The sequence below is a fragment of the Athene noctua genome, chromosome 7, assembly GCF_965140245.1.
Source record: "Athene noctua chromosome 7, bAthNoc1.hap1.1, whole genome shotgun sequence".
In the NCBI taxonomy this organism is placed as follows: domain Eukaryota; kingdom Metazoa; phylum Chordata; class Aves; order Strigiformes; family Strigidae; genus Athene; species Athene noctua.
Window position 1 is genome coordinate 14,066,786 of NC_134043.1, and position 24,472 is coordinate 14,091,257.

The 24,472-nt window shown below is 43.9% G+C and overlaps 1 protein-coding gene across 1 annotated transcript in view; it reads right to left on the reverse strand.

Annotated features, from left to right (window-relative positions):
• Nucleotides 1-20,256, reverse strand: part of GLI2 (GLI family zinc finger 2) — a 195,808-nt gene extending 175,552 nt beyond the window's left edge. The window contains exon 1 of the mRNA XM_074911578.1: nt 20,144-20,256. The gene's annotated coding sequence lies outside the window, so the exon portion shown is untranslated. The remainder of the gene's footprint in view (nt 1-20,143) is intronic.
• Between the last annotated feature and the right edge of the window lie 4,216 nt (nt 20,257-24,472).

The following is a 24,472-nucleotide window of genomic DNA, read 5'->3' on the forward strand; positions in this document are numbered from 1 at the left end:
GGTGACTCCAAAACTTGCTGCAGTTTATTCTGAGGTGTCCCTTCCCACAAACCCTCATTCATGACCCCCAAACACTTCTCTCCGTATGCTCCAGGCCATGGCTTTGCAAAGACATACTTCACTAATGGGGTTCAGAGAAGTTTGCAACACCAGTTAAAAGAAAACTGACCTGACCATGTCTGCCCCATCTTTATGAGGAATGCATGGCTGTAAAGTCTGACTTGTAAATGGGCAGGGCCCAACTCTACTAATAGAGTGCAAAAGTATCATGAATCAAACTCCAGGGAAAAAAACAATGATGTCTCCTGCAAATGCTATTAGTGACCCCAGCTACGTAATTAAAATTCCTTTTTAAAGTGGCCTCAGAAATAAGGTAGGGAGAATAACTGATACTCCACCACAGTAGGGAAACCAAACAATTTATTAAAAATAATTCTGTAGTCATGCTGACATAAATGATTTATTTCTGCTGAATGAAAACCACTTAGATTAAGGTGGCAAACTTGAGGTAGCTTAGTGGTTATGCTGCTCTCCTGAGACGAGAGGGTCTGAGCACACATCCACCCTTGATCTGGATATGGGAAGTGGATCAAAGCAAAGCTCTCATCCATAAGTGTGCTCTTACCACAGGCCTCAGTGATGGGAAGGGCTATAATGAAGACACAATTGTTTTGACATTTCCCCACATACAAAAATCCCTATGAAAAGCATTCACCAAATTAATTCATTTCTGAGGAGACCAAAACTGCATTTTTCAGCAAAGAAAATATTCATCCCTATCCAGAGGAGAATGAAACCCTTCAGCGGTTCTTTCTTCCCACAGACTGAGAGAGGATATAATTCAGAAATTTCCCTGAAGCATACAGACACAGACCTCTTCAGGGACAGCATGAGCAATACAAAACACATTTAAGAACAATTATAAAAGACACTTTCAGCTCTTGTCTCATTTATGCTCTGAGCATGCCAATGCTTTAAAGTTTTCTGTCCTCCCTCTCTTCAACAGAATAGCTGAGTTGCCAGTGTATGCTAAGTGCTACAGCTGCATTTGTTTCTCTAATTACATGAATCTGCCATCTTCCCCATGCCGAAGATAAACTACCATTTTAGTTGAGATGCTCTAACTTGATTTACACAGCTAGTTTACCTAATTTTCTAATTTAGCCCTTCAAGATAAGGAAAGGCAAAATACATTCAAGAGAGTCACTCTTAAGCAGAACGAGTAGAGAAATGAACCTTTCCTCAGTTACTGTGGAGGACATTTTAAATGACAGACAATGCAGTGTGTTCTGCCAGTAGGAAAGTGATCCTTTGACCTTAGTTTGCATTTCAAGTGAAGTGAAAAGCAGGAGAAGAAATGAGAGTTTCTAAAGAAAAAGTTAAGGTACAGTATTGTAGATTTATAAAAGACCACAGACCATGTGCATCAATGGGATGTTGTTTGTCCTGATTTCTTTGAAGCAAAGTGGGAGATTTCTTGGTTTTTACACAGAGCTGCAGTGCAACTTTAATGTCTATTCCAGAGACCATAACTGAACTAACCCCCAAATGGTAATACTACAGTGCATGGATGGGGAGAAGTGTGGGAGGTAAAAGGAGGTCCCGATCAAAGTGTGGACACTACTGACGTGGCCAAACTTTCCATGCTAGTGGGGCCATGTGGGCTGAGCTGCAGCTTGAGGGGCTGCTTGGACCCCTGCCCTCTCCTCCACTGCCACGATGCCAAGAGCTGCTATGTCACAACCAGACACGGTGCATGTGCTGAGGGGCACAGTGGTTTTAGTGTACAGTTTGCATGCCTCCGCATCAAATACATAAAAACTAAAAGGCATGATTTGAAACTGTCCTTAATAAAGCCTCCAGAAAACTCTGGCTTCTTAATAAACAGGGTTGTGCCCTAAGTAGTGAGCAGTGGGACTACTGCTGGCCTAATACATCACACTGTCAAAAAGCTTCTCCCATTATTCAACTGAAATTTGCCTTCTCTTAAATTTCATCCCATTACTTCTAGTTACACCCCATTGTACCACTCTAAATAATTCTTCATAGCCTTGGTGTTTACACCCTTCAGATATTTGTAGATTTATATCTCAACCACCCCATTTGTCATCCTTTAGCCAAGTTATCCATATTCAGCTCTTTCGGTCTTCTCTCGTAAGTCAATCCCTCAAGCTCTCTTGTTACTTTTTTTTTCTCCTGAACTCTCTCCAATTTGTCAATCTCTGTTGTAATGGAGTGAAGCAGACCTGAATGCATTACGCTTCCTGCGGTTACCAGTGCTATGGACTCAGTCCCAGCTGCTTCCTCACTGCAGGACAAGCACCCAAACCCTCTTTTTAGGTTACCAAAAGCAGCAAATTTACAGTCTCTTCATACTCAGTCATTGATTCCCAAGGCCCCTGGTACCCCTGTAAATGCTTTTTCCTCTGTTTTTTCCCCCAGATATTCTAGGTGTTCTTCTTACTTGAATCCCAGTTTGAAGTGCTGTGCTGATGCTTGCGTGCTCTCCACAAGTCACCTGGTAACTTCACCAAATGCAAAGTCCGCCTGCTGTACTGCTCCCAGCCTCAAGGGTTTATCCCTCCATCCAGGAGGCCATGCTGGAGCACTCCTTTACCATCGTTTCCACTTGCCTACCAAGCGCGATCACAGAGCATGTCTATGCATCACCTCTTCCACCAGAGACTTTCAACCCACCAGGAAAGGGGAGAACACACCAGAGCTTTCCCACCTACACAATCTCTGGCATTACATACCTCTGTGCTAATCCAAATACTTTGCTTTTAAAAACAGCCTGGATGGTCACAGAAAATGCAGTACCCTGTAGAAGCCCAGTGCAAAACGAAGCATAAACAGATGACATTCCTCCAACACCTGTGTCTTCATAAAGCCAGCGCTGTGCTTCCTCATCCTGTGAACATGTCCTGCTGCACAGTTCCTCCAACAAAATTGTCTGGACAAATAAGAGGAGGACTGCTGAAAATAGCTGACGGGTGTAAAACCACAACTGAACCAGTTTTCGGCTGTGCAAGCACATGCCTCACAGCAGGACAAAGGCCCTGGAGAATAACCCTGGGCAGCAGAGCGCGGTGCTGTGGCAGGCGCCAAAGCCCCCTCCGGTGACAAGGGCAGACCCCTCGGGGGGAGGTCAGCAAAGGTGCAGATGACTTCAAACAGAAGAGCTGCCCTCCAGCTTTCCCAGCTAGCACACACTCCTGGCTACTGCTGGTCTACCTGGAAGGAGACTGCAGCCACTGAGCACTTTTCCAGACCGTGGTCTGATCTATCTGCACATCCCCAGTCTGAGAATATATCCCATAAATATTTGGTTCGGATTTACAGCAGATGGGCACTCACTTATCTTTAACACATTCGCTCTGTCTCATATTAACACCATGTCTTCACCACATGACTTTTGAAGAGAAAAACTGTTTTGCATACCTATCAAAAATAGTAATTTTCCCCCCTAATTTTAACTTCCATTCAGCATCTAAAATCACCAAGTCACACTGCTGAATACAATGATCTAATAGGAACTTTGACACATTCTCTTATAAGCATGAATGATTCATTCTGCTATTAAGATTACATATACACTCATGTTATTATAAACCCAGCTTTGTACAGACAACAACAAAGTAAAAGTCTTCAAAAACCGTGACAGACACTTAGGCACTGAAGCCATGTCAGAGACGCATTCAAAGCCAGGTGGGACCGATCAGCTCCAGCTCAAGGCCCCTCTCCCTACAGCAGAAAGTATGGTGGGGAAGGACAAAAGCTGACCCCTCAGGGAACAGCTAAATAAAGCATCCAAAAACACACAGCAAGCTCTGGCAAGAAGTTTGCATTTGCCATCACTTAAATTAACAGCAAAGGAATCCCCAGGAGGGAGGAAATTTGGACCCTGTCCAACATGCAAGTGTGCTGCGTGAGGAGCTGTGGGGGGGGAAAGAGCCACACACAAGCACTGTGGATTCAGAGGAAGCCAACACACACAGCTCCAGCAACCTGAACCCTTACAAAGAACAGGAGCCTGGAGCTTGGCTGGGCTTGACTATATCGACAGATATCGGGAGAAACGTTTAATGCAGGTGATCTCAAACAGAATTGCCACTGCCAGTCATCAGTTTGCATGAGCCACCTTCAGAAAACAAAGACTTTTATATGTTCAAAAAAACCAGATTATCTTAGTGTCTCAAGAGTTTATGAAACCGATGTTTTACTTTATGAAACTTTATGAAAAACCTAAAATATGGCAGTTGGCAATATAGCTAACATAACACTGGGAATAGTTTCCTTGCTATCTTACCCACTGGAGTTGCTATCAATTCCTATACAATGTTCAGGTCACGCTGACTTCCAGAAGAAAACTCAAATGCCCAGTCAGCATCCGTGTAGCTTATGACAGAAAGGATAGCTGCTCTACTCTCTACTCTTCCATAATGGCCTAAAGAGTTATGATGTATTCTGGATTAAGTCCTTCTAAAACACCCAAACAGATGGTTTTTTTCCCCACAAAACTCATTACTAAGTTAAGAAGTAATTCAGTCATGTAAATTTAACTTAAGCTAGTAAATCTAATAACATCTTTCTAAAAGCAATAAAATTTTCAGACCTTAATCCTTCTAATTCACTGTTTATCCCCTTGGCACCTAGACTATTTTTATTCTAGTCATTTCTGCCGTAATAAAAAGTTAATAAAAGAACGCAAGCTGTCCAATGGGTTGCAGAACTAATGAAGGCTGGTTTCCTATAGGTTTGGTGTCTTACGTCCCTTCTTTCCCCAATGGCATTTACCCCAGCTGCCAGCAGGTTGTCTGGGAGCCTGTCTCTTTGGGACTCCTTCACGTCCCTTAACTACACATGAGCCAAGAGGCAGCACATGCCATGGCTGGCTGTGGGCAAAATGTGGTTTTATACTAGCCTGCAGGTCTAGCAGAGCAGACAGCTGATAATTTCACATTCCAGTCTTCTCCTCTATAGGGTACTGCCTCTTCCACTGAAGATCACAGAATTTAAGGTGAAGATCTCCCTTAAAAAGTAAACTGTAGAAGATCTATGAACTTCCTATACAATAATGCAATAGTTCTTCTGCTGAAAATAATCCACACAGGCATCACTATCAACCAGAGCCATAACTCATAAGTGTTCCACAGAATCACAGAATCATCTAGGTTGAAAAAGACCTTGAAGATCATCCAGACCAACCATTAACCTAACACTGACCGTTCTCAACTACACCATATCCCTAAGTGCTTTGTCAAAGCCACAAATGTCCTGAAAGATTAGGTGATCTTCACAGACCACAGCAAAGGCTCTCAGATAAGGAAAGGGCAGGGAAAACACTGCTTTCTGAGAAGCCCCACAGGAAGACAACAAACATACAATCAGCACTTCTCATAAATAAAAGCAATCAGGTTCAGGTAGCTTCTCACGTGCCACCATGACAATGTTACAGAGGAAAGGTTTGTCATAGCAATGCAAGTTCCAACCTGGTGGACATTTCTAGTTTACAGCAGTTACCTTGACCAGCCCCTGCACACTCGTACACAGACAATGCACACCACAGACCATATGTATGACGTTGTCTGTGGAGGGCTGCAGGGTAAGTAGCCATTCTGCTCTAGCACAAACTGGATGGTTTCAAGGCATAGCTCCATATCTAGCCTGTTAGTACAAACAGGTCACAGGGGTCCACATGAGAGGGAAACAGTAACACACGTGAGTCTGAAAGAAAGCCCTCTTGGTCACACGTCATTGCTCACTAGATCTGTGTTAGAAACTTGTGTTACAGCCATACTCCCTTGATTAGGGTGCCAGAACTGCAACATTTACTGGTATTTCCAAGGGACTAAGTCAAGCTATCATCTTGCATATGCCTATTCTGTGAGAACACTTGGTCACCCATTCTCCTGGCTCTAGAAAGATACATTAGATACTGATTCAGAGCTTCATGCCTTTGGTGTTGCAAAGTGCTCCAAACGGCCCTACATAACACCTTTACCCAGCCTGGGGCAGCAGGGAGGAGAGGGCAACCTGCAAGCATTGCACCTTCAAGAGTCTCTTCAGGGAGCAGAAGTATTTTGTGAAACTGCACCTCTGGGATTTCTTCAGAAGATGGGGCAGAGTCAGCACTGTTAAATGATGCCAGAGAGCTCAAAACCATCCTGTGAGATGCTAAAGATGGGTCAGCATTAACAGCAGCTGCGCTGACTCCTCATCCAACTCTGCTGCCAGATGTAGGCAACCAGTCCATATGAGCAGCAGTTTTCTGCTCCAACTCTTCATCTCAAAGCCACATCTCTGAGGACTCTGGGTGCCTGGGAACTGTATCCTCCACCTTCCATCACAAACTCTCCCAAGGGAGAAAAGCTGCATTTAGATGGCAGCAGACAGGAATCTTTTCTTGAGATCCCTTCAAATTACTGATAAAGGCAACCAGTGCCACCTGACAGCACATTTGGAAAACTGTACCTTGACAGAGGCTAAAACACTTCCTTAGATATGTCTTACCCACTAGGATAAAAACTGTTCTAGCTCCAAATATGGCCCCAACTCCCTGCTACCTTGTCTTAGTGAGCAGCACTAGCCTAGGATCAAGCAGTTTTAGAGTCTTTCTACAATCAACAAAACTCAGTCCTGAACGCAAAAAAAAAGTTACTTAAAAATTAACATGTTGTTCTGTGAGTAGAGGCATTATTCTTCCTGCTTCTTCATAGCTTTCTGTTGCCTTTTTACCTCGATACTATGTGGTCCCCCCACCCCACTGTAGCCCAATCTGTCCCCTGTTCTCCAGCAGTCTCCCCTGTGATATCCCCTGTGGGAGATGAGGATCTTCCTCTTCCTCCCCATAGACACAAGATATATATTTCAGCTGGGCAAGACACAGTACTTGCTCCCCCTTAGGCTGGTGAGCCCACACATGTGCACTTACCATGTCCCAGCAGTATTCCTGCCACTACAACACAGCTGAGCCCAGTCTGAGCACTGCAGTTTCCCAGTAAACATGAGGAACTGGTGAGGAAGGAGGTCCCAGTCACAGCAGAACTTGTTGAACTGATCCACCAGAGACATGGCCTGGTGGAAACCAGCACTCGCATGGAATGGTGCCAGCTTTTTTTCTGACCACTACACCTCATCATTCAAGCATCACACTCATAATTACACCTAAATGTGAAACAAAAACCTTCTATTATTGTCTGGTTTTGTTAGAAAACCAATAAATCATTAATGTCTACTGGAGAGAGAACTCCAAGCCCAACACTCAAGACACAGGCTGGGATTCAGCCTTTCAATATGCATTCAAATCTAAGCCTCTCAGTAGAATAAGTATGCAGACCCATGCAGTTGCCAGTATGGTTGCAAACCGGGACATCAGTCAGGACACCCAGCACCTGAGGTCCCAGGCCAGCCACCAGGACCACCACCTACAATTACAAGGTACAGTGGAATGCAGGCGCTTGCAGAAATCCCACTTATGGCAGTGTTTGGGGGAAAAAAAAAAAAAAAAAAAAAAAAAAAAAAAATAGAAGGAATACAAATGGAATATAATGAATTTTCAGCAGAGGTCTAGAATGTACGTACAGCTAGCACACATTAGTATGCATGTATAACCCCTTGTACTGGCTGCTCTAGTCCTCCCAGCCCTCACCATCTATCCTTTATTTTAACATTGCTCCCCAACAGTTTCTTGCTTATCAGAGATGGGATCTGAAGTCCTACCACTTGACCAACTCAAATGCTCTTTCCTCCAGAAATCCAAGCAGCAGGCTTTCCCAAGCCACAGGTTTTTTTGGTGTGGCAAACTTAATAGAGATGTCGAGCAGAAGTGCTGGCTACCTCCTGCCCCTGCTGAAATCAGGAGCAGACCTCCTGTGGAAGGCAGCCCGGGGGAGCAGCTTTAATGTGAAGCAGCCTTTACCATCCATGGCAGCCGCAGCACTGGGCTGCTGTTGCCACGTCCTCTTCTGCCACATTCATCCTGGTACTGCAGATCAGGAGGAGGAGCATCATCCTCTGGCTGTGCTGCTGAAGTGACACCCAGGTATCTGAGGGGTGGCCAGACTCTGATCTCCTGTCTATACGTAATTTGGCCATCAGTGGGAAAGCTCTGCATCACTGTGGGTTGGAGGGACAGGCAAGGGGGGGAGTTTCAAAGAACATTTTAGAGGCAAATCCCTTGGGAGCCGCTCTCACCATGGGAGGGACCCAAGAGATCTGGATTAATTTGCCTGTTTGCATTCAGTTTACTTCTTGTGACCTCGCAGTAAACCGCTTAACCTTGTAGGCAATAAAGCGAGATGCCAGCATTTTCAGCTCATACTATTCACACTATGCTCTAATCTAGTTTGCATGTCTGGTCCTGTCACTAGCTGAAGGAAACATTAATCCAAGACAGTAGAAAAGGAGAAGTAAAAAATTGTTTCTGGAAACGCAATGATTCTAATGGCAAACGTTCGTTATCTAGACCCACAGCCGAGTTAAACTGAAACATATTATATTCCATGAAAAAACAAGTTTTAACCATATGTTTAGTCATTTCTGAGCTCTTGATCCTAACACACAACATAAGCTGCAATATCAGTGTCAAAAGCGCCTAATTTAAAGCATGAGAGGCAGAGTTACGTGAAGTCAAGTCAAAAATCACTTTTGCAAGTTCACAGACAGAGACCTTCGCATGGAGTGACAGGTACAGGGGAACACATCCCAGGGTCTGTGCGGGAGGCAGGAAGAGAAAAGTTTATTTCATTAAAAGTTTTTCTGTGAGATTGGCTAAGGAGAAGATGATATAGCTGGGGGGAGGACTGAAACAGCTAAAGAATAACACATGGTATGCTTTCAAAACATACAGCAACATGTGACATTTGTCTGCAAGTCTGGCGCTGAGGAGCCTGTGGTCTGGCAGCAGTGAGAATTTCTGCTTTTTATTTCTTAAATCATCACAGGCATTTGAACTAAAGCCCCCACCTAACAGTCTGAAGGGAAGAACATAAAATCAGATTTTACGTACCGTACTCTCAGTCAGCCATTGTTCTCAGCGGATTTTTATCCTCCAACTCAATTCCCACATCATTAAAGTGATGCTGTCTCTTTAAAACACAACGCGGTGCCGTGCCAAAGCCTGCAATAAGAATCACTGGCACCAAAACAGTCAAAGCACAGAGCTTAATTCTCTACTTAATAAGACAATTAAAGAAGAGTATTTGGATACAGCAGTCTGCAAGTACCAACACAGAGCACTGATGTCTCCAAAGGCATGTTGATCTGAAGCCTTTATCAGAAAGCATCTGTCACAACCAGATGCCATCAACACCTGAGAAAGGTGGAAAATAAAGTGGGCTAATGTGGCTGCGATACACACAAAGGTTTGCACTGTCCAGGTCCCTATTTATGAGCATTTTAGAGGGTTCATTATAAAGTGCCCTGATGCAAGAATGCACATACACTAAAATAAACTAATATATATATGTACACAGCTGCCTTTGTTGAAAAAAATATCTTGTGGAAATAACCCAAATTACAAGGGAGTTAAAAGTGCTATGTATTTGGTATCTTCACTGCCATAATCATAGGAAGGGTGTTTTTAAACACTGTGCTTTGAGAGATGCCTTAATGTACATGGATGAACTGAGGTACACAAACACAGGCTCCGATGATTGCTCATACAGAGTCTCTTGACCATATCTGCCTCTAAGTTTCCAATCAAATGATTCTCAGATGTTGTCTCCTAAAAGGCTTCGTCCTCCAGAGCTGAACCAAAGCTAGAGAAAAAGATAACAGCAGCAATGTAAGAACTAATTAGTCATTTGATTAGCTGGAGAGCAAACAGGGTGCTGCAGCTCTGTGACCTAAAAATGCCGCTGATGACCTTAAAACTCCATCTCAAGAGTGTCCAGAAATCTGTAACCTCCAGACAGAGACGGAGAAACTGGTGATGCTTAAACTCCATTAGCTCACATGAGATGTTGAAATAGCGTAGATGTTAAGTCGAGGAGAGGTGTGACATTTGAAGCAATCAGCCAGCAAAAAGCACCTGCAGCACTGCACTTTGTTTGAACTGCTGCACCAACGGCTCCCAGTCCAGCCTACACAGGAGGTTCATGGGGATGTGTGATTTAGTACACCCAGAAGGCACGCCGTTTGGCACGCAAGAAGCACAGACCTCATCCTAGCAACTAACAACACATAACAAGAGGGGAAAAAAAACAGCAAAAAACCCAACTGCTCCCTCTTCATCACAGAAGGGCTAACATCCAGCCAGGCCCAGGATGGCAGCCCCTCAGCCACACCACATCAGGAGAAGAGGGTGGAAGAGGAAAGGAGGGAAAAACCACTTTGAAGATGACATCCTGAGTGGTTGCATTCTTCACCTCCACTGGAGGGTCCTATGCTGCACTGAGAAGGTCTGCTCCTGGTAAACTCCATGAACGTGCTGGTTATTCCACATGCAGCAACAGCAGCAAGGACTGCGGTGAAGCCAAGAGGTCCCCTTAGGCTGAAAAGTTGCATCTTCAACAGCAAAGGAAGAAGACACCAAAATGACCAGAGCCAAGGTGATGCCCTGGTATCCCAAATTATTTTGTGCCCCTATCCTTTGGCCTGACAGCTGGAGCACATCATCATCTGACTGCATCCAACACACCAAAAAACTTCCAGCCTAATCCGAGGCAATGCCTCCCCAGCAAACCATCAGGTGGTGTGGAAGTGCCCAAGATGACCTGGAATGGGCAGTAGAGAGTGCAACTTGCTCACTGTCAGCAAGTTTCCTCCACTAAGAAAGCCCTGCTCATCTCCCACCTTCAACAGCTTGGATGGCGTCTGGCTCTCTGGTATCTCTACCCTGAGAAGAGATTAAAGGAAACGAACGCCTTGGCAAAGATCCCCCTGCCATCTGCACCACTGGAAATGCCCTCTGGAAAGCAAAAGAGGAGGATCCCTCACCTTGCATGCTCCTGGGAGAATGGCGCAACCTCCTGTGGCTGCTGGCACTGCCCCATTTCATCCCCGTCCCCTTGACGCAGATCCAGACCTGCCTTTCGCCGCCCACGTCCCCCATGTGCTTTGTCCCAGAGGGGTGAACTCACCTCCAGCACCAGTGAATTTCTTAGAATATGTCCAACACATAGTTTAAATTTTAGCAAGCCCTGCCAGAGGCCTTGGAGTAAAATGCAGAAGTAGGAACATTTTCTCTAATAGAAAATAGAGATTAAGAGTGCTGCATCAGGGTCAGACATTAGGTGCAAGCTATGCTGAGACAATGCAGCCCCAATATGCACGATGTTTTCCCCTTCAGTCCCTTTTTCCTTAAAAAAAGTTGGGGAAAAGACCCCAACAACACACACAATAAATCAAAGGCAAAAAAATTAGCCATGGACATGGTTCGGTAACACATGTACTATGCTTGGCTCTGTATTCCCTTATAGTTCTGAGCAGGGGAGAGCAAAGTTAGGAATACAGTTACTCCACTTTACAAAGGAATTTAAGATTTCCAAATCTGCTGTACTGTGAATTAGAACAAAACCCCAAGAAGAATTTTAAAACAATCACTTGGAGCCTACTGGAAAATCGATTGTATTGCTACTGTATTTTCTACAATGGAATTATATGTTTAAATTCCAAATAGCAACTTATTTCAACACAAAATCTGTACAAAAAAAGGATTTTTAACTATCAGAAAAATCTCCTTTTTTTTTTTTTTTTTTTCTGCCACTTTTTGACAAAACCAACATGATTTTTCAAGAGGTTTTAGTGTTGATGACGCCAGATATTGGAATATGACTCCATCAACGAGCCCTGGTCAGGAAATACCAAAGCTGTGGTTGCCAAAGCAACATAATTAACTTGATCACGGTACACACACTGTGCACCACTTCCCAAATGGCCTTTTAACACCCAGCTAAATCCTTGGCTTGAATGGCGCATCAGGATGAATTTCTCCTCCAAGTTCTTCAAGAACACACACAGCAAAAGAAAAAGTTGTCAAAATTACTAAAAGCCAAGTACCACTCTGCTCCCTTGCCGACAGTCCCCTGGGCTTGAAGAGGTCAAGGACCAATTCTTGAGCCTGCTCCCATGACTGTAGCAATCATCGAAACACATGGTCCTGTAACACGGAGCAAATGCGTTTTGAAAAGCTTCACTTTTAATTCACCTACGTTACCAAATTTAAGAGGTTTGGTTCTTTTGTGGCATAATCAGTAAATTTCTTACTGCCTGGGCAAGGAGGCCCAGACGTTGATGCTAAACCTTGACCCTGGGGCCACAAACTTCAAAACCTGAATATGCTGTCACTAACTCAATGTGTACAATGTATCAAAAATAAGCTTCTGTCTGTTCATTCGGAAAAAAAAAATAGAAAAAGTGAGAAAAAGAAAAAAATTGAGTGATGGGCTTTCAGCCTGTCATCAGACCACAGTGACCTCAATTTTTTGAGAAATAAAGTCAAAATCTATTCTTATCTTCAGAGATTCAAGATGTATTTATGTGTCAAACTTTCTCCCCCTTGTCCTTAGCCTTTGGGAAGCACACTAAAAATGATATCAAAGCCTGAAAACCCTGCGATCACATTCGCATTCACCTTTGACCTGGGACGCCTATAGCTCTCACCAGCTCCTCGGCTCGTCCTCACCGTATGGCAAAGACGGCAGGTCTGGGAGCAGCTCACAGTGAGCTGCTCAGGATGAAATAAAGGCCGCTTTGCATAGCAAAACCACGCCACTATGCTCAATTTTTAAAGGCCGAAAAACTTTACTTTGGCACTTTTCTGCTTCTTCGTATCCTTGAAGGATGTTTTATCAGCATCTTCCTCTCCTTACAGGCAAATATTTGATTATTCTCTTTGAAATGTCTCTGTAACATCTACAGGAATAAGATGCCGAATGCAAACACTGATTGATTCTTTCTTAGCCATCAAATGTGCTTACACAGCAGCTATACAGCAAATGCACACAAATCTCACATTTCATGTTTAAAAATATGAACATGCTGTGGGTTTTTTTTACTCAAACATAATGAATGAGCTTAAATATTAGAACTTGAAATTATTAAGTAAATCATGGCACCTGTAAAGATTCTATTTGCATAACATTAATTCATGATGGCATGTAAAACAAATTCATCACTCTCACTATATTGTAGTCTGATTTATGTTGGAATTGGAAAAAATAAAAATCATGAGCACAAAATTATGTTGACAAGATGTACGTGCTCTTCGAAGCCCAAGATTTTTTTCCTGAAGCATCAAAACAACTAAATTATGGGAAAGAGGGCTGGGAGAAAGCATCTTTAAAAATGAATAACACACTAGCGTCACACATACACACTCTCCAGTTATTAATGTCAAGCATGGTGAAGATACTCTAGAAAATCATTACCATTCATAGCTACTAACTGCCATTAAATTTCAATCAATTCAACTTAACACAAGTGTACTTCAGCAGCCCTTACAGTTCCTTATAGAGGTGGCTCAGTAAGTCCTGTCTGACTTATTGCATTGTCCACTGCACAAAGAAGCATTGCTGAGGATTGCTCTGAAAAGGAGCTATCTTGGTCTTGGGAACTGATGCTCTTTTAACACCGTTGTAATCAACAGACCTTGCTTTTAAAGAAGGTGTGATAAAAGGGACTCTAATAGGACTCCACAGGTCAGTATGGAGGGGAGAAGTATACTGATTTTAGCTAGGGATGCCACTTTCCAAGCTGGAAAAAAAACCAACCCGGTGGTATGTTTTCAAGGAGTTTTCAATGAATTTTAGTAACAGAATCAAACTACTTAATGCAGTGCTAGACAACTTCCAGGTGATCTGCTTGCTCAAAGAGAATATAATTACTAAATATATAGGACATTTAAAGAAAGTAAGGATTTAACTTCCAGAGACTAGATATTTAAAGCTCCCAGTGATGAATATAAGCCACAGCGCTGTGATATTACAGCATCTCCTACTCATCTGAATTGTATATGTAACACTGGAAGCTTTTCCACTGCTACTTCAGGAATTAAACTGCGCAGCTGACCATCCCTTGCAGACCCTGGGGAGGACCAGGCAGTCCCCCGTAGGAAGTACCTGGCACTTCATGGCAGGGGTGAGGGACTGTGACAGCAGGGTGCTGATCACCAAGGGGCTGGACCCACGCTGGCTTCTGCCATGCAGCAGAGCATCCCACATTTCACAGTTGACAGAAGGCTTTTTTATTACCTTTTTTTTTTTTTTTTTCCTTCCCTGAACAGGAGCCCAGATTTGCCCAGCAGGGTTTATTCTGCTGGCCACAAAATCCTTTCTCTAGATTTAGAGAGGCAGTTTAAGACTGCAGGTGTGTAATCCTACAGAACTGAGTCGCTTAGTGCACAGTAAGGACAGATGCAGTCACACGTGCCATCACTGTGGCTGAAATTACAAGCTCAAGTAAGGATGCCCTTTTGTGGTTTTCTGCTCATCCTTTAGAAGTATCAGCATTGATGGTACTACTTATTACAAGGGTATCTGGGACTATTCTACAGAACTATCTGGTTTTCCTTCCCCTGGGATTTACACCTTAGCATTTAACGTAGAGTAGTAGTGAAGTTCTTTGGAATCAAGAAACACCCAAGAAATCTTTCAGGCAGATATACGCTTCATTTTAACTCATTTCCCTACACTTACAAGCTGCACTAAATGAAAAGAAATTAATGTTAAAAAGGGCCTTTATTGAAAAATCTTCCAGTGACAGGATCAGAAAGTGCCAGAGTTCAAGTAAATCGTTCCATGGAAAATGTTATCAAAGCTTAATCATACTGGAAGCCACATTTAATTACAGCTTTTTAAGTCCATCTGGGAAAAAAGAAGAGACTTAAATATGTCACCTGAGATGATCTAGATACTGAAACTATTTGTAAGTTAACAAAAGCATTTGCATCACAAAACGCTCTGGGGCAGCACCACGGCAAAGCAGATGTGTAATGAACAAGGATCATAGCACCAAAACAATCAGGATTGTAAATAACTACTACTAATCTGCAATCATTTAAATTTGGGTTTAATTGCTAGGCAGCAAATACATTTCATTCTTGAAGAGGTAAATGCTCTGTGGAATACACACTTTAAGGTATTTAGCGGCAGAAGAACCACAGTCAAGAATCTGAGTGTCAGGAGGGCAGAGAAGAGACAAGCAGCAGGGCTGGATCTGCTATGAGATCACAACATTAAACAAACTTTTCCCTGGAAGAGAATTAATAATGCAGCCATCCCCACTGTATGTACTGTAAGTGCTGCAGGAGTGACATAATGACGCACATGGGAAGCAAGAGGGTAGTGACTATAGAACAAAATTCAATCTAGTGCTAATGAATAAAAAGTTCCTTTTATTTCTCTGTTGTTTTTGGTTCATTAAATTTTCCACAGATTTGCAGAGAAGAAAACGTGATCAATAAACCTTGACAAAAGTGAACATGTGAAAAAGGCGAGAGAAAGGCACAGGAAGATAAAAGTGATATCCCGATCACAGATTTCAGAGGCAGATGACCAGAGCTTTGGGCTGCTGAATAATCTGAATAGACCATCATTTCTTTACAGCCTTTTACTTTCTTTTCCCTGACTGTTGGAACTCTTCATTCAATACAATAGTAAATGCACTAAAACTTTTTTTCTTATGCTAATGGTCGAAATCAGGCGCTCACAGTTAAAACACACTTCCCACCAACTTGTTTTCTTTAAAAAAAAAAAAAAATTAACCTATTCAAGTTAAACTAAAATGTCAAAGACAGCTTAAGGCTTACTCTCACCATTCCTCAAAATTAATGGTTTTCTCCCCAGCAGATACAAAAAGAAAAGACTTGAATAAGGATAAAGCTGCTAAACTCTTTTCATATGAAAAAGAACACTTAGAAAGTAAAAAGAAATACATCCAGTACAAAGATCCTGGTACCTACAGTTCTAATTTGTATTGTTTCCTCTTGGAATATTTGCAATTGCAGAAAGGTGACAGCCAATCGCAAATAATTGTGAAACGATGAGAAAAGATTCACCAGCGACGAATGTATTTGGGCAGCCATGCCCATGACAGCACCAGAAAGCTTCCACTCATTACAGTGGGGGCCCAAAGGAGCCTATTTTCAAATGTTTTCTAATTTGGGTGTCCACTTCCAGGCACCAAGACCACTTTTTCAGTGGTACTGAATATTCACAAATCCCAAACAATTTTTATGGCTCTGAACTCTTGAATTACAGGACAACAACTTTCCTATTCCCTTCATGCAGCACATTTCAGCTTTTCTGTGCTTGGTTTTGGTTTGTTTACAAGAAGTTAAAGGGTATGGGGTGTGGTTTTAGAGTAGATGAGCATGAATGAAGGAAAGTTCTGTCGCCTCTGCTGGACTATACACATCTAGCATGTATTCACTCCCGACTGGAACCAGCCTGCAGAAAATGACACGTGAGTACCATATATTTCCGTTCCAGTCACTTGTTCACAAGAGACACCTACAATTTTGCCTCTTCAACTATCAAAATTACAGTTCAAGATCCAATTGTCATTACTTGTACATGAAATATCAGTTAGTTACTACAATATGTAAGTATATGGGATCTGCTGTATACATGAGTCAAGAACTGTACGTATTACATACATACACACATATGTGTGCATATACACCTAGAGATACACAGGCGCACATGTATTATTTACCTTCGAACACAATGCCTTCTTGCCATCATTCATACTAGGATTCATTATTTGCTATTATTTTATTTGGTGTTTTAATTAATTCCCAAATACCTCCTGTTTTGGTTTTCTTTAAAAAGGGGCCTGGGAACAGAGCTGAAGCAAACCCTAAATACCACTTAATGCTTTGTGGCAAGTTGTCCAAATGGGCAACTGTTTAAAATATTTACCCAGGTATATAAGGGGGTTGTGCAGCTCTCGAACAATGCCCTGGAATCTTTCCCATCAGTAAAAAAGCAGACAAAAAGCAGAGACTGTTTAACCTCAATGCCTCAGCAGCAAGTGAGAAGTGCAAATAACGCATTTCTATAAAGCCCTGGAAGCTTCATAGAAATGGAGCGGCAACTAATTAGTTTGATGCTATAGTCACATCTAATGTTCCTAAGTAGCTTCTTTGAAAAAAACTCCTGCCTTGAAATCCTTGGCCAGATTATTAAGTGGAGGCTTTGTGATGAAGCAATAGATAGGTGTTTGCTGCACAAATACATACAGATTTCAGTAACTGCTTACTGAACCCACTGCCTTAGCTAATCTGCACTGGAAACTTCACTATGAACAGAGCACTTCTCAGAGTACAAAAGCATGAAGTATCTGTGTACCTTTCAGACTACAGGGCAAACAACTGGCTTACAGTAGGCCACCAAAACCAGGGGGAGGCCCTTAACCAAGTGTCCTCCATACTTACAAGCACAGAATGAGGGTAATGCCATTGATATTAGGTCAGGTGCTCTACCATATCCTTAAACAAAAAAGATGAGGCCAGAGGACTGGAAAACTCATTAGAAAAAGTCAAACTCTCTAAATAAAGTACCAGGATCGTGAAAAACATACTTTCAAGTGATACAGTGCTGTAGCTATCACATAACCTTTCCCCTACACAGCTGATGACACAGCCCCAGAGCCTGTACAGCTTCTATACAAATGTGCCACTGGAAGGGAAGTTGCAGTATAAATCTTTAAGATCATTAGAATCACCGAAATGACAGTAAAAAATGGTTCTTTGCCATAAAAGTTCAAACTTGTTTTCAAAACAATGTCAAAAATCCTGGTCATTATACATATGCCACAAAAAGGCTGTCTTTTCTAAATGTAGACTTCAGTGTTCAGTGTGACATTAGGGAATGCAGGCTGCTGTGTATTGGGTATCTAAGGTCAAGTTCTGTTTTCTTTTATACAAGTATAAACTGGAGTAGCTTCGGTGAAACTACACTAGATATATTCTGGCATATTCATCTAGTTCAAATTCTTCTATGGCTCTAATTTTTCTCTAAATGAATGACCTAACACAAACAGTATTTGTCCATCTGTATACATCCCCTTTGACACACTGAAAAAAAGACATTGAAAGGAAGTTGGAAACAGTCCTCGAGATCTGTTTTTCTTTGAAGAACAGCAGTTGCATTTCTGGGCACTTCAAAGTCACATACTTTAAGCAATAACAACATTCAGGATCAAGTGAATCTTACCTCACCTTGCTTTAAAGATTAGCTCTTTCACAAACATACACCAGAGGCTTGGATATACACATACCCGTAGATTAACAGTTCATCTTCAGTGGATCAGGCACTTTTCAGTGCTACAGATAGGTCATGTTTTGAATCAAATGACAAATTTCCAAGAGTTGTTTACAGTGGAAAAGCCATAATGAATTTCATTCACTTCTTAGAAGTTGTCAGTTTTGCAATAACGTTCAATATGACATTTTTATTGCAATTCAAAGTTTGACAGGTGCCAACGTTTCCTGAAGTTCCAGCCAAAATACAAATTACCATATCCGCCCATCAGAAAAGTTGAACCAAACCAATTCACCAACTGTAGTTGCTGTTTGCAGCAATTACCATGCATTTCAAACATCCCAGGAGCATAAACAATTATCTAGCAGGATCCTCTCTTCCAGGTGAATGTAGTTTCTTTTCACGTGAAGTTTAGTGAATTAGGTTTAGAACTAAAAAAATCCAAACCTTTCTTTTTAAAGCAAGGTAGCTAGTACAAGCAGATCATATCAGCAAGTCTTATAACAAATCAGTCTATTCCACTTCTGTATATTTTGAATTTCATGGCTTATTTACTTTACTTTTTTGGCATCAACTCCGCAGAGCATGCCAGTACAGTATTTGTTTAAATGCTGTTTTATGCAGCATGCTAGTCAAACGTTTACTTTCAAATTCTTGTGCATCCCAAGAGCCTCAGTTGCAAAGAGAGATAAAATAAAATAAAAAAAAGCGAAAGGGATTGGCAGGGGGTGGACAAAGTTTTACAACTAGTCCCTTTATCTGCGGCTGTAAAAATATAAACACGATACGCCAATAAAATGCAAATGTCTGCGCGCACGGAGGTGGGCGTACAGGTTTCCAGCGCCCGGCGCGGTGCGAAACACGGGGGCATCTATAGGAAGGCACAAGTGTCGCTGGCGCAGCCCGCCGGGAGCCCCACGCGTGGGCATCTGCTGACCCGCCCGCCCGTCCCGGGAGGGCAACCGGGCCCCGGCGCCGCTCTCCCGGGAGCGCTCCGCCCGCCCCGCCGAGGCGCCACGGCTTTGCGCGCACCGCCACCGCACCCGCGGCACGGGCGCAGCCCCGTCCCGGGAAGTTCTGAAGCCCAAGCTGCAGGTTAGCAAAGTAAATTATATATATATGCGTGTGTATATATAATCCCGTAACCGTCGGAAAAGCCGGCAGCAGGGCCAGCGGCAGGACCGCTGATAAACCATCCTAAGCCCCTGCGCTGGAAAAGTCAGGTTTCCCAGGAAATGATGGCAATCACTTGAGACAGAAAAGGCATCTACATGAGCCCATCTCCCTCCCCTCCTCCCGGATTGTTTTAAAGTCACCGAGTCCGGGGGAAATACTCTCAACTCTCTAAGTCCTTAATAGGATTGGAGTCCGGGTCTCTCCAAGCCGCTCCTCATCACACAGGGATCAAGTTGCAGCAGGGAATTTTTTAAATTCCTCAGCAAATATACTTGTCGAAAGATTGCCCCTCCCGAGGGAGGGGGGGGGTGAGGGGGGGGTGACAACGGGGGGGTGAGGGGGCAACTTCATCTTTTTTAAAAAAAGGCAAGCTCACTGCTCGCTTTGGGGAGCCCGGCTGCCCTCCGGGACCTGGGACAAGGCGGTCCCGGCAGCGGCTCGGGGCTGGGACTGTCACCGCAGCCCCCAGGAAAAACAATGGCTGTGGAGGCACGGCCCAGAGCCCGGCCCCGGGGGGGGCACACACCAGACATACACCCGCGGCCGCATCCGCCCTGCTCACCTGCGGGGGGGACACGGGACGGGACCCCCTCCCTCGGGCACCCGCTGCGAGGAGAGCCCCTCACAGAATTTCCACTCTCCCTCACCCCACCCCGGCGCAGGGCACCTCCAACAAAAGCGGGAGAAAAAAAATAAAATATATATATATATATATTTTAAAAAGCACAATGAAAAGACACAATAAGCATCAACTTTACCCAAAAAGCGGAGCAGCAAGTTTTCAGCAGGCGAGCGGTTGCTGCGGAGCAGAGCGGCTCCTCCGGACCCCCATCATAAACTTGGGGGAGGGGGGCGTGGGAGGGACTTTCCCTCCGTCCTTCCCTTTTGTGCCTCTCTCTCCCCCCCTCCGCTCCGCTCCTCGCCAAAAGCTGCCGCGAATCCCGGCGGCGGCGCGGTGTCCCCCCGGCTGCTGCCGCGGAGCAGCTCCGCGGAGGCGGGCGGGGGGGAGGGAGGGAAGGAAGGAGGGAGGGAGGGATGGATGGATGGATGGAAGGAGGGATGGAGGGATGGAAGGAGGGAGGGAGTGAGTGCGGGCGGGCGGGAGGACCGGCCGGGGAGGGCCGGGGGCAGTTCGGAGAGGTGCGGGGCGGCTCCTGCTGCCCATCAGCCCGGGCTGGCGGCGGGACACGGCGCGCACGCACATATACATACTTTATATATATATATATATATATACACACACACACACACACAGGTTGAAGTTAAGCAGCCTGCAGGGAAGACGCTGGAGCGCTTTCAAGAGGAAAGAGGCCACAAGAGGAAAGCTGGCTGTAGGGTCTGTTCTCTCTTACACCCCCCCCCCCCCCCCCCCTTTAAAAAAGAAAGGGAAATCAAAACCTTCCCACCCTTTCGGCGCGGGAGGCGCAGACCGCTCCGGATCCTCTCTCTCCTCCCCCCATCCCCATTCATTCCGGATCACCCCTCGCCATGGCGAACCGCACCATTTTGGGTGCGGGGCTTCTTCGTAGCCGCGGGAGGTTCGTTCCCCCACCCCGGCCCCGCCGGAGCAGGGTTGCCGCAGCCCCCACCCCCCCTCCGCTCAGCTGGTGGGCATCTGCAACAAAACCACAAAAATCCCCCTTCTTTGGGGAAAGTAGCCTCCCTCCTCCTCCATACAAAAGTTTTGGCCTTGTGCACATTCATTCGCGCAGAGGCGGGGATGGAGCTGGGGGGGTGGTTTTCCTCCAACTTTGGTGGGTTTTGTTTCTTTTTTTTTTTTTTTCCTTCCCCGAGAGTTTGTGCTACTTTCCAAGTCCCCGCCCCGCCGGGGTTGGAGGCAACAAAGCCCCGCGGAGCATCTCCGCAGCCGCGGCCAGCCCGGCCCGGGCCGTGGCCGTAACCCGCCCTGCAGGAACATCTCCGGCGGGAGAAGCGTTCAGCACAGACCGTTCCCTCAACGCTCCCAGCCCTCCCGCCTCACCAGAGCGTGGTAATTTCAAACCCCTTGTGTTGGGATCGAGGCTACGAGGAGAGGAGAAAGAAGCTCCAAAAAGTGCCCCGCTCCCACCCCAAGTATCTTGGCTTTTGCGCTGATCTGGTGCATTAGCAGCAATACCAATGAGAAACGCAGAGGTTTTAACTTGGACTTTGGCCAGACTGGGCTTGTTACTTGATTTGTTTTGATTTCTTTGGCTGTGGAATTTATCAAAAGTTTAAAACACAACCAGATGCTGCTGGGGAGGGTCCCCACGCTGTGCCCAAGAGCAAGCTGAAACTCGCCGTATCATCAGGGTATCTGACTCCGGCAGGATTATGGCCAGCACCATGGCAACTGCATGCCACATCAGCCCCCAGCTTCACTTTCAGTCCCTTGGGCAGTGTTAACATTTGCCAGCGGATTTGCCCAACGCACAGCCCAGGTCCAGGCAAGTGGAAAATGAGCTTTATGCCACTCACAAACCTTCCTCTTCTAGCCTGTGCAAAGGAACCTGGCTGGACCCCGGGCTTGATACTACAATTTTAACCCTAAAAACCTGCTACCAATTTGGGTGTCTTTTGTCTGAGCATTTACACACCTCCTTTCTTTTTGTATGGCATATAGTTGAGTGTGACAGCTGGCTCCCCATGCACCCCCAAATCCCATTTATTCCATTCAAATAGCTTGGGGAGGACTGCAAGGCAACAGGTTATTTTGCCAGCCACCACCACTGAATTTTTTTTTTTGGACAAAGACTAGCACTAGCATGCACCCACTATCTCATCCACAGAAATTCCTTCCTCTCCCCATGGTACGCATGCAGTCCCCGCTGGCACAGCAGCACAACCTTACCACGTGCAGGTGGATAATTTTGTGCTGAGGGGAGTTTCATCGCACCTACCACTGAAGAGCGCCACGCAATGGAGAGGGGGGCATTGGTTACCAAAAGTAGGAACAAACCCAGCCTTTGATCTCCAGAAAACAAAGCCCACTTGTATTCCCCAGGTTACTTTACTGGGGAAAGATGACCTGGCAGCTTGGGAGAGGTGGGTTAGAATAAGAGGTTTTTGGATGGACCAAAAAGAAAAGCTGGCAAAAAATTAACATTGATATGTTCTAAATTCTTGTTGCTTAATTACAAGCACAGGTACATCCAAGTTGACCAAGAACATTTTTAAAATCAAAAGAAGGAAGAAGTGTTAATTCAGAGCAGTTATGTAGTTAAGGACAGTTTTCCTTTCTAGAATTTGTAAGTGTCAATCCTTTAGAAGATGGCAATTTTAAAGCCTGAACGGAAACTCCTCCTTTTTGTCAGAAGGATGATGGCTGGCAACGGCTGGAGTTTTTTGAGAACTTTGAGTTGGCTTTTACATTATCTGACTGCCATAGCTCATCCATCCATCCCTCTCTCGCTCTGCTCATTGAACTGCCCTCTCTTAATCTTCCATAGGTGTCCGAGATTAAATAGATGACAGAATGACTGACATTTGGTATACATAAAAGAACCAAAATATGAACAAGGGGTCAAAGTGCAGCTCTTCCCTCTGGTCTTCCCTCCTGCTCTTGTACAACTTGATGGGGATGAAACCAAGTAGGAATATAAAGATACATGACAACGTACACTTACTATACCTTGCTGTAGCATGAGTCTGTGGATATAGACGATACATTTGAAAATGTTCTCCATTAAGGGAAGAGGATTTTTTTAATCATAATTTTTAAAAAAGCTCTTACAATGATAAAAGATTGACATACCACCAGGTCCAGGATTGCTAATCTGGGATCTGTCCCACTTCTGTTAGGTCAATGGAACGGATCTGATTAACCACAGAGGAAGTTAGACTAGCCTCAAAAGGCACAGATGTGGCTTTTAAAATGTTTGATATAGTTCTGAAAGAGGACTGTAATTTTTTGTTAAAGAAGGTATTTAAAGAAAATTGTTGAAAAACCAATGGGGGATGTTCCATTCTGTTCTGTTCGTGTCTATAGAATTTATTTCTATAAATCTTCATAGATCCTCATGATAAATTAAAAGACCCATTTGAGTATTCCAAAGGATACTCATGGGCAAAAGCTACCAGAAAAAAAAAAAAATCACGTTTAAATATGCTTCTCTTTTAAAACAAAAAAAGTAATTACATGAAGGATGTTCACTAGGAGATAGAGGACTAAAATTATGTTTCATGTAACTCGTATCTTTATGATGTCTGGTTTAAGTCCAAGTGGGAAATAGTACATGACCAGTTCTGCCCTGATTTAAACAGCTGTACCAGCTCTAGGATCAATGAAGTTGCACCAAGTCTGAATGCACCTTGTGTCTATAGAATATAACTATTAACAATGACATTTAATAAATTAACAATGTCATATGCAATGCTGGCTCAGAATTTGCTAGTAGAATGAGGAGGATTTTTTGACACAATACATTCCCTTCTTTTTTTAAAGTAGCCCTGTTACCTGGGGAAAATCGTAACTGTGGGTAGACAATGAGAAAATACTCATCAGGATGATATGCAGCTCTGATTCCTATCTGCCTTCACGTATATGTTGTCTCTTGTTTAAAGCTTCAGTGGTAAGTTCCTTGAGGCAGGTACCATCTTCCTGCATTCTACATTTTGATTAAGCCTTATTTTATTTTTCCTCCCTCCAGAGTATATCCAAAGTATATACTCTGTATAACTTCAATGCTAATTTCCTGATAGCTTCTTCTTTTTTCTTTTTTTAAAAATTTTTTACACTGGAAGTATCCATTCATGCCAGGTTTAACCAATATTGGATCATGAATATGGAGCTAATGCCATAAATTTTTCTAAGGTTTTTCCGTGATTACAAAAGGATGCATCTATGCCACATCAGCAAAGGAGGTGGTACTTTACTGCTAAACTGGCCTGGAAGCCTGTCTTTCCTTTCAGAGAGCATGCAAGATCTTATTCAACTTTAAACACAAATCAAAATGTCTTGCTAAAACAGGACCTTATTCGCATGTCTATGTACACTGAAATTACTGCTTGTAAAATGATAAGCAAACCATTTGAATGTGCATTCACCATAAACTAGAAATATACGTGACATCTGTTACCTGTATTAGCAGGACACAAGCTTCTTCAAA